Genomic DNA, 12,362 nt, shown 5'->3' with positions numbered 1-12,362 from the left:
GTCTGAGGCAAAAGGTCGGAAAGAATGAACAACACCAGGGAGAGATGAGGGGAGAGAGAAAAAAGAGTTAGATTTAAAAAAAAAACGTGTATAAGGTATTTGGGATAGAAAGTTGTGCCTTAACAGAGGGGGTGGGGCTGCCTGTGGAGTCAGTCAAGGGTGAACGAGGAGAGAAAAACGCTCAATTTTGTGAGTAGAGGGGAAGGCACATGAAAATGGAAGGAGTTGAAAATGATAAAAGCCTCGGGAGGATGAAGAGAGATGAGTGAATGGAGGGTTGTAGAGAGGGTGGAGGTGAATAAATTGAATTGGGCAGATAGAGAAAGGTTTGGAGATGAGGCAAACGTTGTTACTGAGTCATAGGTCTGTCTGTGTGCGTGGGAGTGTGTGTTTGAGTTAAGCATGCGTATGAATATGTGTGTATACTTCAGTTAAGCCTGTCTTTGTGTGTTTAAAGTCAGTGTGTGTGCTGGTTTGTCAGTATGAGTGATGTCTTCTGCCTTTTAGCCTCAAAGTTTACTGCCAACCTACTTACCCTAGTAATGACACTAACACCACACAGGGACACATGCATTAACTTTGTCTTCTTTCTCCTTCGTCCTCTCTTCCTGTCTTTTATTTTCTATTTAAATATTTCCCCCCCGGAAATGCTTTCTGAAAGCACGCGCGGCCTCCAAAAGCTCAGATTGTAAAATGTTCTCAAACTGTCATCTCGATTTAAGTCTCTGCTTTTAGTTCTCCCACACCGTTTTTTAATGGAGCACTATTGTTCTTCTATCCTCTTGAGGTAGTCTTCAAAGTCTTCGAAGACATTGTGTCAGATGATAAAGTGTAATTGAAACCTCAGTATTAGTTCCTGGTAAATTTATTAACTGGATATTGCTGCACTATTTCATATTATTATGGTACAATGGATCAAAAAACAATGTGAAAGATATTACTACTAGTTATGATCCAAACGAAAGCAGTATATTTTTTGTGCGAATTTTAAGTGTGCATCACTGGACCATTTGTGCTTCCATGTTTATTAACACTAAGCAGCCAATGTTGGCTACCGGCCGTTAGCCGTAAGGCAGCTAGTTATGCATGTGGGGTAGTTTGACAGTGTGTTCCTGACTTAGGCTACCACCGGGTTGACACTTTAGACTAAAGACCACTCAATCAGATACAGCATGTCCAACTGGGGACAACAACCATGTCCCCAAATGGGAAGAAGCGGATTGTTGGGTCATTGTATTGCTTATGGCTGGTTAGGGTGAGTAGCCTATAAAGGAAATCAATGTAAGTCTATGTATTTTCCTCAAAAGTGACCTAATTATGTGTTTGTGTGGCAGCTCAGGCTTTAACTACATTATATTACATTTAGCTGACGCTTTTGTCCAAAGCGACTTCCAATAAGTGCATTCAACAATTACGGTACAAAGGAGAAGAGCCAGTTATTAAGTAAGTGCGGTAGCCTTAAATAAGCTTATCTATAGAGTCCTACATATAAGTGCTTATATATATATTTATATATATAAATATATATGATCTTCTTAGCCAAGGTGCAGTCGAAAGAGATGGTTTTTTAGCCTGCGGCAGAAGATGTGTCGACTTTCTGCTGTCCAAATGTCGATGGGGAGCTTGTTCCACCTTATGGGAGCCAAGACAGCAAACAGTTGTGACCTAGTCGAGTGACTCGGTGTTCCTACTGTTGATTAAGAATTGACCACAAAATCAAGTTTCTTCTTCTGTAGGTTTACTGTATAAGGCACCAGGGTATAAGCCCCAGGTGAAATTGCATCTATTCACAGCAGCCACTTTCCATCAACTCTGTATGCAATCACACCAGCAGGATGTACCTTGAGTGGTCATTCTATATGCTATCACACAGTGGCAGAGTTGCTGCTGGTGGAGAAAGTCAGACATCAGGCAGCTAAAGACCTAGATATTTTGCCTAGGTGTTGGTGAAAACCAAAACCGAGCTAAAAGCCTAATGTGTTACTGGGAAAATGCTATCATGCTAAACATGCTAGCATGGATCATGTTGCATTTTCAGATTGTTGTATTACGGTAAAACTCTTATAACATTGACGATTTATCTATTTCCGGCCTTAACTGTGCACGTCTCGTTTAAAGTCAGTGGGTTTTTTTTCTTAATGGGTTTTTGGTTAGATGCCTTAAACAAAGTCTGTGGTAAACACAGGCTGATTTGTTCTACGAGATAAATTGCATCAGTAAATACCCCACTTGTGAATTGTGAAGCTTTTACATGTCTTTAAAAAGGCAATTGCTAACAAGTGACTAAATGAGACTACAAAATGTCATCACGTCATAAGATATTGAGTGGTATAGTTCGGTTAGAGACTAAAGTTAGCTTTTTACTTACGGCGATTTCCTTTACACTTCAGATCATATCATATCATAAAGGTAGTGTTCATTTGTGGGGATTATCTTACTGAACAAAACGTGTATCATAAGCTTTTGTTCGCCACAGTGCTTTTTCTTTGCAATATCCAAAAATAAAAGAAAAGGTCCCATTGGCATTTTGTCAAGGAAACCCTGGGCGATGCTAACTTCTGGGTCTGCCAACTAATATACTACCCTGGTAATCTACTGTGGACGCACCGCTAGCAAACTTCAACTTGCTCTGCAGCTGCCTCTTGGCATGCACCGTTGGAGCTCATTAACCGTCAGAAAATCCCAGCTCATCAGTCTTATCGTACTATCTGTTATGGGCAGGTGTAACCGATGACGACAGTGCAGCCCCGTTGAAGTCGTCACCTCGTTCAATAGCATGCAGTGGTATTTTGAAATGCATGCGTTGCTGCCACCCCTTGAGTTAGGAAGGTCTATTGTTTGACTGGATTTCCAGTCCACTAAAATACGTCATCACTGCAGCTCTCTATTACATCATTTGACTTTCATTACATTATCCTTTGCTTGCCACCTTGCACTATTTAAGGAAACGGATAATATAAAACATGTCACTTTCTTTGCTCACCTGCAGGTGATCTCACATCAACATGATTTATAGGAGTACATGTGTGATTTCAGTGTGTGACGTCATTCGAGCTCTAGTTCAGACGAAATGTAGCCACAGCGCTGTGGATGTTGTCCTTTCTTCACCTTTTTCTTTTCCTTCTTCCTCCTCATCCTCCTCCCCCGTTGCAGTTTGATGCTCTTGCATGCTTCATGCACTCTAGCGCTCGTGGACATGCATATATGTTTGGGATTATATAATCAAGTTGTTACGCAACGCTAAAAGAGACTGAGAGAGAGAGAGAGAGAGAGAGAGAGAGAGGCAAATTCACACACACACACACACACACACACACACACACACACACACACACACACACACACTTAGAGGGAGAGAGAGGGTGTGTGTGTGTGTGTGTGTGTGTGGTGGGGGGAGATCTTGTGTTTCATGTTTGGATTAAACCAAAGCCCACTCTGCTCTACACACACACACACACACACACACACACACACACACACACACTGTTCTTCCTTTTAAAATCCACTGGTAAATCTCTGGTTATGGATGTTGGCTCTGTCTGATAGTGTTGTTGTGCAAAGCCTGTGTGTGTTTGTATCCATGTGTGCACATACACTCTCAAAATTCAACAATTTTAAGGCAGCGGCCTTCCCACTCTGTGCATGCACAGAGATAGAGCTTGCCCTATGCGATTTTATTTCTATGATACACACTATGTTCTCCAGTCTATGATGCTGCATAATGCTTTAATCCTTCCTTTCCTCTCTCCCTGACCTGTGCAAAACGTGTGTGTGTGTGTGTGTGTGTGTGTGTGTGTGTGTGTGTGTGTGTGTGTGTGTGTGTGTGTGTGTGTGTGTGTGTGTGTGTGTGTGTGTGTGTGTGTGTGTGTGTGTGTGTGTGCGTGTGCGTGCGTGCGTGCGTGCGTGCGTGCGTGCGTGCGTGCGTGCGTGCGTGCGTGCGTGCGTGCGTGCGTGTCCATGCACAGTCCTCTTATGGCACCATTAGGACCGAATGTGTCCCAGGACTGCATGTGGGGGGTTAAACCTGAATTTACCTCTAATGTGTTATAATATCACTCTCTCACAGGTGAGCAAACACCCACTCAAGCATTAGGTCGCATTAAAGCCAAGAGGTACACTTGAGTCCTCTTCACACTTGTGCTAATCACCAGCAGCAAGCAAATTAAGGTCAAATATTAAAATAATACAAGAACCCTATAAGTGTTTTATTAAAGGTTCCACATTATGCTAATTTTTAGGTTCATACTTCTGGGTTTTCAGCAACACTGCTCTGATCGGTGAGCGTGTCAAGGTTTTCTGTACCTGTGTTGCTAACTTGGCGAATTTCTTGCTAGATTTTTTTTTACTTAAGATTATTTTTCTGGCCGTTTTTGCCTTTATAATAGTACAGGAGACATAGGACATGGGGAGAGAGAGGGGGTGACAATGCAGCAAAGGGCTGCAGGTCAGAGTCGAACCTGCGGCGTTGAGGACTTTTTGCCTCTGCATATGGGGCGCATGCTCTAACCACTGAGCCGGCCCAGACTTTCTTGCTAGATTTAGTGACTTTTCATACCCTCTTAATGACTTTATTCATAAAAAGCAACTAATGACACATTAAGCGACTTATTCAGATCAGATCAGAAAGAGAAAATAAATATATTCAAATATATTATATTGTAATTCATTCCCATGCATGCTGCTCAGAGTCTGAGCCAGAGTCAGACTCAGAGTCCATGGCTGCTGAATCTCTCCCCTTCTCTCCTCTTGTGCAGCAGCACTGCACAGGCACACAGTAGGGGTGGGGGGTGGGCTGGGCCTGCTTGGTGGCGGGAGGGGAAACGAGTCCATCTGACAGACACTGCTGACCGTCCTTCATGACTCAACCATGTCGGCCTTCCTTGATACATGAGTGTTATCGATCTCACTCCTATGTTCCTTGAGGTAAAATGACTGTTCCTGTCGAAGGACTCTTGTGGATTTGACTACTGTGTGACCATTTCTAGATTTTTCTACAGTATATAACTGTTTATGACTGTGACCTCTTGATCACTACCTTGCTGCATCCGATACAACCACTAAGCATTATGTAAATGAATATGCAATAACGTCATCAATATTCAAAATAGCGCATGCCGTAATTTTGAGACTCACCTTTTGGAGCTTGTGCTAGCCACTTTCATTTGAAGAGTCGGAAACCCTGTCTGGGCTCCCAACCATCATTGCAGCCAGGGAATGACACTGTAGCAGCTTTTCTACCAATACTGCATATACTTTGTAGTATAGTCCCAACAGCTCATTTTAAGTCATAGTTTCTCAGTATGGGCTGTGTGCATTTCTCTTTGGATTGAGTGTTTTGATACTTTCACAGTATTTATATTGCAGCTCCACCTACTTTATGATCAGACATAGAACACGTACTTCTACAATTAGACCTTTTATCCAATTTGGTCTAATCAGTCATATGAATATCATACAGTTTTTTTTCAACTAATTTGGTTTTGGACTACATGTAGGTGTTATGATTATTATAATTTACCAGATTTTGGGAGTCTAAAAGCACTGTAGCCCTTGGTATCGTTCAAACCTAAGATCACTGCACAATACAGCGCATTCTTTACAAACTGTACTTGCTTGCTGCCTGTCAGGTTGACTGATCTCAAATATGGTCCAAAGATATATTCTCCTCAGCAGCATGGAGAGAATAATCGGGTAGTACGTCAGCATGACAGTTTTGGGTTAGTTTTACCTGCATGTTCCCCCAAGTATGCTGTCTTTACCTACTGCCTCTCTCTTCCTATTCGTCTCTGTCTCTATAACCCTTAGCCCTGGTGCTGTCCCCGGTGACGAATCACCAAAAGAGACATAATATTCTCAGGGCCAATAAATTGAGGGTTCAGGGCAGAATCCAGGTGAGGGCTGGGTCACCTGTTCACCCTGCACATTTAATACTGCATGCTCGTGATCCATCTGTCCTTCTCGTACCACTCAACGTTTTTGCACTTTGCTGCTCAAAAAGTGGCAAATACAACCTTCAACAAGTACAGTAACTATTCCAGAAAGAATATATTCCAGGAGGCTTTTATCAGAACCCTTTAAGAATGCATGAATCTCAGCACAGCAGATGTATTGAAAGAGTAGTAGCTCAAAGAGAGAAAGACCGAGAGTGTTTCTGTTGATGTCTGTGGAGGCGGTTTGTTGATGCCGGTTTATTTGTGCTCTGAGGCAGCGCTGAGGCACTTTTCATGAATAATAGTAACGAAAATATAAAAAAAAGAACATTTCACAAATTGAATAAAAACCTTTCATTGCATGTACTAATGACAAAGGAACAGCTTGTAGTCTTTTATTTGAAATCAGCCACATTCTTCTCATCATGGTTTGGTCTGTCATCATGGAGACCACTTTGACCTCTTTTCTTTTGCTTAGCCATTCCACAAAGCATTTTATGACTTTTGCCTTAATGGGAGGTGTCTCACACTGGACAAGTGGACATTGCAGCCGCCGGTTGGCAGGAAAGCTGGGGTCGGGCTCAGATGGATTCTCAAGATGGCTACGTTTACAAGGTAGCAGGTGAGGGCCGAGTTGCTGCACCAAAAGCGGCATTCCGGTGCAAAATCATCTCATGGTCTTTTTCGGCACTTATATACATCAAATAAGCCATTGAGACAGTTTTTTTCATGTAATAACTATTAACAGAGAAATCTGGGAGAGTTGCTATCAGTCGGACGTGGCTAACACTGATGAGCTTGGGGCAGTACGGGGAAGGCTTTAAAACAGCTTTTTTAACCACTAATACTGCTCATGATAACACCAAACCTCTGCAGTAGCATGAGAAGAGTCCCTACACATAAAACAAAGCATCTATGGGCTCCTTCCTTTTGAATTGCATTTGTTAATTAACTTGAATGGACAGTTGGTAAGTCTTTCAAAACACTTTTAATAAACTCTGGGTTCACTAACTATGTTTTTGTCGCTTTGTGCTATGTGTTGGGACTCTTCTCATGCTACTGCAGAGGTTTGGTGTTAGCATGAGCAGTATTTACCGGATAAAAAAGACCTTTGAATGTCTCCACCGTACTGCCCCAGCTAATCAGTGTTAGCCACGTCCGGCTGTAGTGACTCTACCGGGTTTCTCCGTTAATAGTTTATACAAAACAAAAACTGTCTCGATGGCTTACTTGATATATGTAAGTGCCATGGCCATAGTATAATTTCGATCCTGACTTACACTTAAATAACTACATATTAAAAAAACACTGGAAAATTTGTATGAACACAATCTGATTCATGTCTGAGGGAGTTTTCAAGAAATTACAACCCGCTCTACAAAACAGTTTGTTTGCTCTTTTATTGTAAATGTATTCAAGTTTATTCCATGTCATTCAATTTGACTATTTGTTACAAAATAAAAAATAAAATCTTTTGGTCATTCATTTTTGTGAATATGATGTATTTATTGTTATTCTCAGGACAGTTTCAGTAGCCCCTCCCACTTTTAAATTCAGCAGAAAAAATCAGAATGTTCAAGTTCATGTGACATCACATGCAGAGAAAAGTGGGTGGAGCTAACGCCTGTGATGTCACAGTGATGGAATTAAGAGAATGAAAGTTTAAGAACCAATTCCACTTGCAATCACTTGTTCAATTGTTTTGACCGGTGAACTACAGATGTAATTTCTGCAAGCAAAGGAAGAATTTTACAGCTAAATCAGCTAACAAACGAAATCTTCTTTAGACAAGAAACGTCAGTCAACGTCTGCTAAGGACAACTACAGTCTGCTAAGACAACCGACGTCTGCTAAGACAACTGAAGTCTGCTAAGACAACCGACGTCTGCTAAGACAACTGAAGTCTGCTAAGACAACCGACGTCTGCTAAGACAACTGAAGTCTGCTAAGACAACCGACGTCTGCTAAGACAACTGAAGTCTGCTAAGACAACTGAAGTCTGCTAAGACAACTGAAGTCTGATAAGACAACCGACGTCTACTAAAGAAACCAAAATCTTCTACGCACAACTACAGACGTGCCATGGATACAAGAAAGACCTCAGTAGGAGAAGATGGACCAGCTGATGGTCCACAGGTCTGTCCTGCACCTCCCGCAACCATCCCCGATTTGCAAAATGCGCTCAATCGTGCAAATGAGCAGATCAACAACATGGGAACAGATATACGCAATATGTTGGAGTGGAGGGATGTATTACTGCGAGAAAGGGAGCGTGTCTGGCACAATGTGATACATTCAAACGTGAGAATGGAAGGGTACGTCCGGGACAAGGAGGCTGAACTGTTGGCTCTCAGCAAAAAGAATGAGACTCTCTCTGAGACGCTAACAGGGACAACAAATATGCTGCTGAGCAGAGAAGCTGAACTCTTGCAAAGCGAGAATGCTTGGAAAGCAAAATACAGCGCTCTCGAGGAAAAGCTCTCCAAGGATCTTGTTGATAAAGAGACCAAAGACAAAACAGTGGAGGACTTAAAGAAGGGATTTGAAGAGAGCTTGGAAATGCAGCGGGCTAAACACAGACAGAAAATGAGCGGGTTGATGGAAGAAGTCCAACAGAGAGACGGTACAATCGTCAGTCTCGACAAAGAAAAGAAGAGCATCTCTCAGAAGCTCACAGAAACCACAAACCTTCTGAGCACCAAACAAACTGAACTTCTACAGAGCGAGAATGCCTGGAGAGCCAAATATAACGCTCTCCAGGACAAGTTCTCCAAGGATCTTGTTGATAAAGAAAATTGGCAGAGCAAAGAAAAACAGATGGAGGACGAATTCAACCAGAGGGACACAATGATCGTCAGTCTCAGCAAAAAAAACAAGAGTATCACTCAGGAACTCGCAGAGACCACAAACCTTCTGAGCACCAAAGGAAGTGAATTCCTACAGAGCGAGAACGCTTGGAAAGCAAAACACAACGCTCTCGAGGCAAAGTTCTCCAAGGATCTGGTGGATAAAGAAAAACAAATTCAGGACTTGAAGAAGGAATTTGAAGGGTTCCTGGACACAATGGAGTCTGAATTACGGAAGAAAGTAAACCAGATAGTGGAGGGAATCCATGAGAAGGACGCTGAAATCTCCAATCTCAGCCAGGTGAAGGAGAGTCTCTCACAGAAGCTCAATGAAACCACTGAACAGCTGAGCTGCAAAGAAGCTGAACTCTTAGACAGCGAGAATGCCTGGCAGGCAAAACTCAACGCCCTGGAGGAGTCCAAAAAGGTTCTGTCTGAGAAACAACAGAGCTTTGACCTTCTGCTGATAGAAAACCAGAAGAAAGTGGACTCCATGGTTGAACAAATCCACCAGAGAGACACTCAAATCCTGGATATCAGCAAGGTGAAGGAGAGTCTCTCTGAGAAACTCAAAGAGACAATGAACCTGCTGAAGAACAAAGGAGATGATCTCCTACAGAGCGAGAACGCCTGGCAGGAAAAATTCAACGCTCAGGACGAGAAGTTCTCCAACGTCCTGGCTGAGAAACAGCAAAACTGGGAGACTACAGTCAAACAGATGGAGGAGGAGACAAAGGAACTGGAGGATATCTGTCTGCGGATGAAAAAGAAAAGGAGAGGCTTGTTTCGCACGATGGGGGACAGAGAGGTAGAGCTGCAGAAAATGAAAAGCAAAATGTCCCAGAAGAAGATGAAAGAAAACAAAAAGATGGACAAAGCTGAGACGGAAAACACAGCAAAGGTGGACGGTGACAGTGAGGGAGAGGAGGCTGCTGGTTCTTCAGACCAGATTGGACAACAATAGTCCTCCCCACTGCAGCCTCACAGAGACACCTGTGTGGAGTTTGTATATTCTCCCTGTGTGTGTGTGGGTTTTCTCCTGGTGATCAGGTTGAAACCCACAACACAAAGATATACAATGTGTTTGTGTCTCTGAATAAATGTATGACACTATGGTGACTATAACAGAAGTGCTGGTATCTGTTTAAGTTTTGATTTAAAGTGGAAAAAATGAAGGGATCTGAAGGGGTTTTCAGTTATTATTGATTGTTTAAATGGTCCATCATGGATGGCATGTACCACCTCACAACAGAACTCCCTGGTACACGCACAGTCTGATTCACTCTACACAGTAATGCTGACCTCTTAAATGAATGTGAGAAAAACTGTGAAAGGTATCAAGATTGTAGAAAAACAGTTGGGCTGCTTGAACCAAATTTAGCTTATGAGCCTAACATGGATGAATAGCGGGTTGGGTCGGTGTTTTTCTCTAAATCCTGCACACCCCTGTGTTGTCCACTCATGCAGGTCGCTCTGTTATACGTCTGACAAATGTACTGTAGTTATCAATGGTTCTCATCACAACTGATGTTATGTTTTGGCTTTTGCATTTATCTGGCGCTCTAAACGCTCTCTCTCACACACACACACGCACAGTCACATGTTTTGCACGGGTCAGGGAGAGAGGAAAGAAAGGATTAAAGCATTATGCAGCATCATAGACTGGAGAACAGAGTACATAGCCTTTACTGTCATTGCACAAGGTACAGTACAACAAAATTAAGGGTACATCAATGAAAGGGGACATGTTTATTTCTTTATCAGTCTCATCCCGGATAACTCCAGTTTTGTTTTCAATAATGTCATTCTGTATGGTGTTTGACATACCGCTGAAGACTGTTGACGATCCTAAGTGCTCTGCATGCGTAGTGTCAAACTCAAAAAAGGCATGTTCTAACTCCAAAAAAATCCCCGGTTTGAGCTGCCAGCGGCCCCATTGGGTCCACAGAAGGTTTGTTCTTGGCGTGCAAGATACAAGGCAGATACGAGGCTGTCTTCAAAATATCCCCATTCCTCGTAACCTGCTCATTGTGCTTCTTTACCCTCGTCCACGCAGCTGAAGCTTCGGAATTTGCCTGCCATCAGATTTGATTTTTAGTTGCTGCTCTAATGGCAGTTTGGTATGCACAACTATTTCTTACTAAATACTCTAAATCTCGACCCTACAAAACTGCATTTGCTAATATGCTAAGATGATAACAATGCAAACATGCTAATCTCCCTCTATTTGTTAATTTTTGTGACGCTGCTTTGATTTGATTGGTGTAAAGCCAAAAAAGTGTAAAGTTGGCTTCTCATGGCAGCCTCCTGACTAATCACAGTGTCTTGATTGTAGCCTTCACCTGATTGGTTAATCCTTCTTTTTTTCATCAAAGGATGCCATTTCCGCCTGGCTTCCTCGCGGACATATAGGGTAGAACCTCGTATTTCACCGAATATTCAGTATGTCACATTTAGAGGGGCGCTGTGTTATGCACTGTGAAATGCTAAATGAGGGGAGAAAAATGGGGATGAAATGAAAGCAACACAGCAACAAAGAATTACCGAAACTGTTAATAGAAATGTTTTTATTGGATGAAAACTACAATCTGAAAAACAGGGAAGCCTTGCTTCCCTTAGCCTCCCGGAGAAAACGCCACTGCACTAGCAGAAGGTGAAAGTGCCTTTCTTTGTGTTTGAATCTATGAATTTTTTTGGAATAACACCAGAAGATCCAGGCGGTACGGTAGTATGGTGGTTTGCACTGTCGCCTCACAGCAAGAGGGTTCCTGGTTTGAATCCCGGCCTGGGCTCTTCTGTGTGGTGTTTGCATGTTCTCCCTGTGTCTGCATGGGTTTTCTCTTTGGGTTCTCCGGTTTCCTCTCACAGTCCAAAGATATACTTGTGTATTGATGACTCTAAATTGCCCGTATGTGTGAATGGTTGTCTTTCTCTGTTTGTCTCTATGTGCCCTGGCTTGAATCAGACTTGAGCAAAGAGAAGCCTCAGCATCACAACACAGAGACCCAGATGCACGCTCAGTATCGGGACAAATAATAATAATAAAAATAAAATAAAACTTTCAACAAGCCAGGGATCTGGAACGTTTCTCTGGTAGACATAACGGAGAAGATACACTTTTCATGTGTGCACTGGAGCTGGTTTCAACATTTTATATGTGCCTTGGAGCACTTATTGCAGCTTCCCAGAGGCAATCTAAATGTGCTTATGTGAGTCAGAGACTGAAGAACTTTCATTAAGTGTTTTTGGACGTGCCATGTCTGAAATGCTAAGGTAACCTCTATAGACCAGGAGCTTGCATCAGCTCTTTCCATGTTAAAGCCTAGTTATAACATAAGTGTTAATTAAAGTCTAAGTCATGCTCAACGTAAGAAACAGATACGGACGGAGCCTTGTGTCCATCCTTGCAATCATTTTGTCCGTATTGGCACATTTTCTGATAGCATACGGATATGGGCGAAATGGCAAAGTAGCCATTTTCAAACCAAGGAGTGCTGTCGTTTCTGTTCAGTGTTAAACTTAACAGGAACCTTCCACTTCCTGGTGTGTGGAGGGGGATAATAGAAGACCGCACAGGAATGAACAG

This window comes from Echiichthys vipera, assembly GCF_963691815.1.
Source record: "Echiichthys vipera genome assembly, chromosome: 13".
Lineage (NCBI taxonomy): Eukaryota > Metazoa > Chordata > Actinopteri > Perciformes > Trachinidae > Echiichthys > Echiichthys vipera.
The sequence above is the reverse complement of the archived record's forward strand: the minus strand, read 5'-3'. Positions refer to the sequence as shown.